The following is an 8102-nucleotide window of genomic DNA, read 5'->3' as shown; positions in this document are numbered from 1 at the left end:
TCCATGGAGGAGGAGAAGACCAGGCTGCTCTGTGGTGCTTCAAGATAGAGGTTTTCTTTATCTTGCTGGTGGTTTGCTGTTTCCTGCACACAACCTTTAGGCCAGGTGGGGTTAGGCTCCCCGGCAGCAGTACCAGTGCAATACAACAGAAGGTGGCAGGAAAGGGGCATTAAAAAGCCAGATCCGCCAGAGTGCTACTGGGAACCAAAGGGTGGTTCAGGCAGATGTCGCAGACCAGCTGGAGAATGAAATGTGGTCTGAGGCGATGAAGTTCCCGTGGAAGAGGGGCAGGGACACACACGCTGCCTGTAGCCTCCCCTGATTCAGTCCTGGCCACCTTCAACGGGGTTGGGAAAGGCCCTTGGGCCATCCCCGCATCAAGGGCAGCCTGGGCCAGCAAGGGTGCCTTGGCTCACCCAAAAGGATAACTGAAGGTTGGGATTACCTGCCAAGACCTGTCAATCATAAAGTGTTCCCTTGTCCTGCTCTATCACAACTTAGTTTCTGGGTTATTTAAACTCACAGATTCTTAGCGCTGAAGTTAATGCCGCATAAAATATGCTGTGTGTATGTGTGGTTTTTTTTGCAGTATCCGCTTCTCCTTGACTCCCTTCTCCCCTGTCTGTTGTTGCTTCCTAATAATCTCTGCCCTTTGTTTGCCCATATCTATCCACTCATCTCTGCCAAAAAACCACTGGAAACTTCCTCACCTGACTTGTATAACCTCAATCAATTACACAATCTGGATCTGCAGAAATTTCAGACTGCTACAGTGAATGGAATGAAATAAAATACACTATGGACTTGTTCCTTTTCATCTATGGCAGTTCCGTTTCTTTTAACCTGCGATACAGACACAAGGTCTGTCACAGAACCCTTAGCACCTCACTGGGTCAATTTGCCAGGAGGCTTTGGGCTCCTGCAATTCCCCCACCCCCACAAGACTAAGCTTCACCGGAAATGTCCTCACTGGACATTTAGTAGCTATAACCCTCTGTCAGATTAAGAGAGTTGGAGGCCTCTTTGACTACAATTCTGTACACAGGTACTCAGGAATAAGTCTGGTTGAATACAGTGCAAATTAATTCTGTGTTAACGAGATGCATTGGATTGACTGTTATGCATTGGAATGACTGTTAGGGAACCAAGGTTCAAGCTGGACACCAGGAAGCACTTCCTGACAGTTAGGACCCTGAGGGTATGGAATGGGCTTCTACAGGAGGTGGCTGAGGCCCCATCGGTGCGGGTGTTCAAGGATAGACTGGACGTGCACATGGTGGGCATGTCGTGAGCGGAGCCGGGTATATCTGGGGGTCAGACTAGATGGTCAGGGAGACCCCTTCTGACCTGCTCCGTTTCTCTGTTTCTCTGTTACTCGGTTTCTATGTTTAATGGAAAAGACCTTTTGAGGCTTGAGGCATGGCAGGGGTTAAAAGATGAAGTCGGGCAGTCTGGTGGGAAGAGTGGAGGATATGCAGGTGGATGTGCCAGGGATGGGCACAGAATGAGCGGAATGTCCATGAATCTGGCATGAAATAGCAAAGTCATGTTTATAGTCCTCTCTCGATATATTTGGGCTTCCCTCTGGTCCGCATGATCCTTCTGTGTTGCACCTGAACCATCATCATGAACCACAGGATCCTAGGAAGCACAGCTCCCTCCCTCCCTCTCAAAGTTAATATAAATCTCGGTGGCATCATCTGGCACTTCCTTGCACCAGAGGGAGCCTTCCTCTTCTTCAGAGCCCTGGACAGATTCCACCAGAATAGCCAGAACGTGGTGGCCACGGAGGTCCTGGGAGGTTCACGGGGGTGCAATGCCAGCCCTGATTTCTATCAGCATGGATGCCAGCATCTTTCACACCTGCTCCCCTCAGGATCCCCATCACTTCCCAGCACGGCTGCAATTCTGAGGGGTTTGATTTTTTTCATCTGTCTCTTGTTCCCTGATGTGATGCAAAGTAAAATGTGATGCCCTGGTCTTGAATGTGCAATAAAATCCCATTAGCTTTGCAGAAGTCCTGCTGCTGGCAGAGATGAAAACAGCTAGAATTGATTTGTTGCTATGGATCCACTCAGTTACCCGAATTTATGGCTTCTCCTGCCATTATGCTCGCTTGCGCTTCCAAATTTATTGCTGCACTGCTGCAGACAAGACAGGAGAGTAAACTGCAGTTGGGAAAAATACAGGAATAAAAACTCACCTGCATAGGCAGAGTCCCAATAAGAGCTGTTCCCCTGTTTAGGAAATGCAAACATCCAAGTCTGGATGCACAGTGTTGTGGAAGAGGTATGAGGCACTTCTTCTTCATGTTCTTTTCACCGTCATCATCGTCATCATGTCAAAAGGTACTGCCATCATTATGGGAAATGCCTTCCTGCTCTCTATATTCAGGAATAAATAAGTAAATATACCAATAGGGAGTCTCTGGCCTGCCATAAATCTGAGGTGAAACATAACCATGATGAGATGCTTCTCTGGTCATTGGTGGCCACAAGAGGCCCTGGATGTTGCCTCATGGAGGAAGAAGAACAGTATGTTGACTCTGTCTTATTCTTAAGCCAGTAGCCATATAACTTTCTCAGAGCCTGTCCTGCGTTGACGGTTATAGGCAAACTGGCAGGGGATGTGAACACAGGAGCCTCGCTGCACGGAAACAGAGGTGGGCACTGTTCGGACATAACCTGGCGGCTTGCTCAGCATACCTGGCAGAGGAAAGAAGAGAGGTGTTAGCTGGTTTGTGGACAGGTGACTATCGAAATTCCAGTTCTCTACAAGTCCTCCCATTATTCTACTAAGGCCTCCCAGGGACAGTCCACACCCTGGGCAGCAGTAGAAGAGGGTGTGAAGAGGAGGGCATCTCCACATCCTGATATGGAGCTGTGATTTCCCTGGACTGCCCTCTTGTGAATTGCCAAAAAACGGGAGGGAGGGATAGGCGTAACCCAAAAACAGGCCAAAAAAGAATGCTGATCTGTATATAATGTGGATATGCTAGTTTATATGTACTGGTCTAAATTTAGAAATAATAATAATAATAATAATAATAATAATAATAATAATAATAATAAAAATTTAAATAGAAACAACATTAAACTGCAGCATAAATAGAAGATGGTGCTTCACTCAACCTGCGGTGTTGGTGAAAGGGCAACTTCGAGACCTGCCTTCCATCTAGGTGTTCTCTCTCTTGAGAGACTCAACACCCTTTCCATTAGAGATCGCCTTCAAAATAGAAGATCTCAGGCAGTCCTTCAAACAGAGGACTGTTCCCTGTAAAGAGGGACTCATGGCTGTTCTTGCCTTTCCCTTCCCACCAAAATAGCATCTCAGGAGAATTTATTAAGCCCATTGGACATGACCGAAATGTGTTCAGTGCATGTGGAGGTAATACGGCATACTAGAACGAACCGGTGCTCTTTTTCTATACAAAGGACAGTCCTCTATTTGACGGGATGCTAGAGGACCTTCTCCTGTTTGAAGGACTGCCTTGTCCGATCCTGTTTAAAGGTGAAGAACCACAAGGCCAGGCCCTGCAGAAGTGACACACCAGTCGGCTGACCACAATCTTGCACACTATGACGAGAGGCATTGCATTGATTGGCCAAAGCGGTAAGATTTCCTTGGCTTCGTGCCCTTGGTTGCCCATTCTACCGCATGCGTTTCATTATTACTGAACGGCACAATACTTTAGGGGGAAGTGAGAGGAAAATGTGTTCTGCTTCTCGTCATGCCTGATTCAGGCTGCTGTCAAAGTATTCCTCACGGAGTGTTTCCCTTTTGAGAACATGACATGGAACTAATGTCACAGTGTGCCAGACAACATGAGATGTTAGTTTGGGAGAACAGGTTGATTTCTGTGCTTCACACCAGCCTTTGCAGAGAAGGGATCAGCACCATCTGTGTTCCAACAGAGGAGGTCGGATTGTCCATTCTCCAGAAGGCACCCCCAAGGTGCCAGGTTGTCTTCTTCCTTGGGATGATGATAAGAGTCGGTCCTTTTTTCCAGGGACTTTAACTCTTTACTAGAGGGGAAAAAACATCCTGAGGGAGAGCAGAGAAGGAAAAACAGCAACCGTGCACTGAGCAGCTGGCTGCAGGGGTCTTCTTAACCTGCTGCACAAGCATGAAGAACTTCAGAACCATGAGCCCAATTTGGCCCACCTGGGATCCCCTTCCCCTTGCCGCACTCCCTCTCCCCAGGCGTGGATGCTTGGGTGGCTCAGCGGCTTTTATAGTGCGTTTTTCTCATTCTAAAATATTGAAATGTCCTCCTATGGCTCCGTTACCAGCAACAGGCACTTTCTGCTAAAATATGACTATTTTTGTTCCTCTGGCCCAGTCCTTTTGCCTTTGGCTCCTTCTCATTTTGTCCTGGGAATGACCACCACTTGAACACCCAAGATCTTTTTGGATATCGAAGTCATCCCTTGGTTTTGAGTGTTGAAAGAAGTTCACCAGTCCTCTCACAGAATAAAAATGTGCAAACCGCAGAGCATTCAAATAACACGCTCTGAAAGGAATGGGAGAAAAGTTTGCTCAGTTCCTATTTTAGGGTGACTGTATCAAAGCCACAACTCCCTACAAGTTGGAACCTAAGTTATACGGCAATGTTTGTACTTTTCCAAATGTTGTGATGCAGTTCACAAAGAAATGTGCACAAAATGCATATAGTGGAAAGTTTGTGCAAAGTTGTGTTATATTAGTGGGGAGAATGATGCAAAACTTCATTATTTTAATGAAAATGGTTTGCAAACATGTTGGGAAAACTAAGTACAAAAGTAATAGGAGAAATGCTCATGAAAAGATGTGCTACTTTTCTTGTGGATTTTCCCCCACTTTTTTCCAGTTATTTTTTTTCCAATACTGTCTCTCCGTCATGATGCAGAATAACTCCCTGCTCGTCGCAGTGCCTGCAATGCAGACTACAAGTAGACAAGAGGCCAGGTTGGCTGTTCACACTCTGCTTGAAGACATCCAGTGAATGGGAGTCCATCATCTCACGAGGCAGTCCACTCCATCACCAGTCAAACATCTGCTGTCGGGAAGTTTGCTCTGTACGTTTAGCCAAAACTGTCAGCAAATAGCCAGGAAGTGATCGACTCTCACCTCATCCCAAAGTAGGTTCTCAGGATGGGATTAGGTATGATGCAGTCTTTTGATGCAGCTGCCTATATAACCAAAGCTATGCAAATTTAGAGAGAAGAAAGACCTACTTTTTCTGCCAAATAGATGTAGGATTGCTTCCTAAAATGGATAATTAAATGTCTCCCTCATATGCTTCCTTTCATAAAAGTATAGCAAACAAAAGCTATTCCACTCCAACCAAATAGTACCTCAAATGGCCACTTAAGTTTAGCTGCAGTATTTTAGCTCATGGGAATTCTGGCATTGCTCTCCAGAGATAGATCTTGTAAGGTTTACTGTGGTAATTTATGTAAATAGCCACTTAAGTTAGTTGTGCTATTTTACCTCATGGGAATTCTGACCTGTGCCTCACAGAGGGAAGTTGTAGGGTTTACAGAGGTAATTTATCTAAAAAGGCTTTTAGTGCTTAGCTAAAAGTTTGACATACATAATAACTACTCTGCATCCCTCAAAGCAAAAAGTAGTTCAGAGAAAGATTAACTAAATATGTGTGCTTGAGCAATTTACAGAGAAGCTGAAATTTTGTCTCAGAAGTTCCTCCATATGGCTGGACTGAGAAGGCCCAGTTTAGCTGTTGTGAAAAGCAGAAATTGTTGGAGAGGCCAGGTCAGGAATGAAGGAGTGCAAATCTGAAACACCAGAAGTGGGTGAAATTGAAAGCTTCACCCTAGGTTTGCTAGCTATATAGCAAGTCAGGCTGAAAGAATTCTAATTTAAGTTTGCCATGTATTGCGGGTGCCCATAAACCTACAAAGATGCAACACTGAGACCATGCAATGGACGGCAGGAGAAGCTAGAAAGTGCAGAAACCAGAATTGCTCCTCCTTGTCCCTCAAAGCACTTAGCCAGTTTTCCCCACTGAAATGTTTTCCCCCTTCTCATCTCTGGAGGCCATTGCTACCGGTCTCCTCCCCTTCCAGCCCCCTGGAATGCCACACGGCACCAGCCCTCAAGGTGGCCTTCAGGGACAAGCTTCTTAATGCTTTGGGTGGGGCTACGCTCCATGCCCAGGAAAGGGGTTTTGAAAACCCCAACAGTGACGTCTTCAAAGGCATTCATGACCAAAATGGGATTTGCATTCAAGTTTGAACTTCAGCAAGGCCTTGCTGGTTTTCATTTGCTCACACACAAATAAGGGCAGATATAGAACATGGAAAAATCTGTTTGATTTTATATTTGTAGGCATTTCTAGCACCATGTAGGTCTGGGAGGTATTGGCCCAGCTAGTGAGCAGAAAATTTAGAGGTGGGAAAGCAATGGACAACTGACTTTTTTGGCTGAGAATCCAACATAGGTTGGAATAGGCAGAGAAGGAATGCTTGGGAATGAGACATCTCTAGGACAGAGGGTGGGGAAAGGATGACAATGGAGTTCAAAGCACATGGTCTTTGTCTTCTTCCAACATTTTAACAGTTAATTGGTTTTATCCTTGTTTTTATCATTATCTATTAGATGCAGTGTGCTGTCTGAAACATAGAAAACATAGAAAACAGAGCGAGTCAGAAGGGGTCTCCCAGATCATCTAGTCTGACCTCTGGCACCAGCCGGCTCCGCTCACGACATGCCCACCATGTGGACGTCCAGCACCAATGGGGCCTCAACCACCTCCTGGGGAAGCCCATTCCACACCCTCGGGGTCCTGACTGTCAGGAAGTGCTTCCTGGCATCCAAATGGAACCTTGGCTCCCTGAGCTTTGCTCCGTTGGAGCACGTCCTGACTTCCTCTGCAGGGGAGAACAGGTCTCTACCCTTCTCCATGTGACATCCCCTCACATACCTGTATGTCGCCAACAGATCCCCTCTGAGTCTCCTCCTCTCCAGTCTGAAGAGGCCCAGTGCCCTCAGTCTTGCCTCATACGGCATCCCCTGCAAACCGGCCACCATCCTTGTGGCCCTGCGCTGCACTGACTCCAACCTGGCTATATCCTTCCTGTAATGAGGGGCCCAAAACTGAACACAATACTCCAGTTGTGGGTGCACTAGAGTCATGTAGAGTGGTAGTAATACCTCTCTTGATCTAGAAGCCACACTTCTGGCTATGCAACCAAGGGTGGCGTTCACCCTCTTGACCACCGCATCACACGGCTGACTCATGTTTAGCCTGCAGTCAACCAGCACCCCGAGGTCCCTTTCACAAGTGCTGCTCTCCAGCCACTTGTCACCTAACCTGTACCTATGACACCTATTCCTATGCCCCAAGTGCAAGACCTTGCACTTATCCACATTGAACACCATCCTGTTGTCTCCTGCCCACTTCCATAGTCTGTCCAGATCCTTTTGGACCTGGAGTACCTGCTCCTCAGTTGTGGCCACTGCTCCAGTTTTAGTATCGTCTGCAAATTTGATCAGGAGACTGTTCACCCCTTCTTCCATGTCATTAATGAAAAGATTAAACAGGATCGGCCCCAGGACAGAGCCCTGGGGGACCCCACTTGTCACTGGTCACCATCCTGATGATTCCCCATTAATGGTTACCTTCTGCTTTCAGTCAGTCAACCATGCCCTAATCCACCGGAGAGTGCTTTGGTGTATCCCAAAACTCCTCAGTTTCTCCACCAGGATATCATGGGGCACTTTGTCAAAGGTCTTGCTGAAATCCAAGTATACCACATCCACTGAATCCCCTCCATCTAGCCATGGCAAAACCTTGTCATAGAATTCCACAAAGTTTGTCTGGCAGGACCCGTTTTTGCGGAAGCCGTGTTGTGTGGCTATCAGCCTCCCTTCCCTATCTAGCATCACTAGCTCTCTCTCTATTATGAGCCTTTCCATTGTTTTTCCTACAATGGACGTAAGGCTAACCAGTCTATAATTCCCCATGTCCTTTCTACTACCCTTTTTGAAAATTGGGACCACTGAGGCCACCCTCCAGTCCTCTGGAACTTCACCCATTCTCCACGAGGTCTCAAAAATGGAGGCCAGTGGGCGTGAGAGAACCCCTGCCAACTCTCTAA

The sequence above is a fragment of the Varanus komodoensis genome, unplaced genomic scaffold (genome assembly GCF_004798865.1).
Source record: "Varanus komodoensis strain SLA01 unplaced genomic scaffold, ASM479886v1 scaffold93, whole genome shotgun sequence".
Lineage (NCBI taxonomy): Eukaryota > Metazoa > Chordata > Lepidosauria > Squamata > Varanidae > Varanus > Varanus komodoensis.
This window is presented reverse-complemented; position numbering follows the sequence as displayed.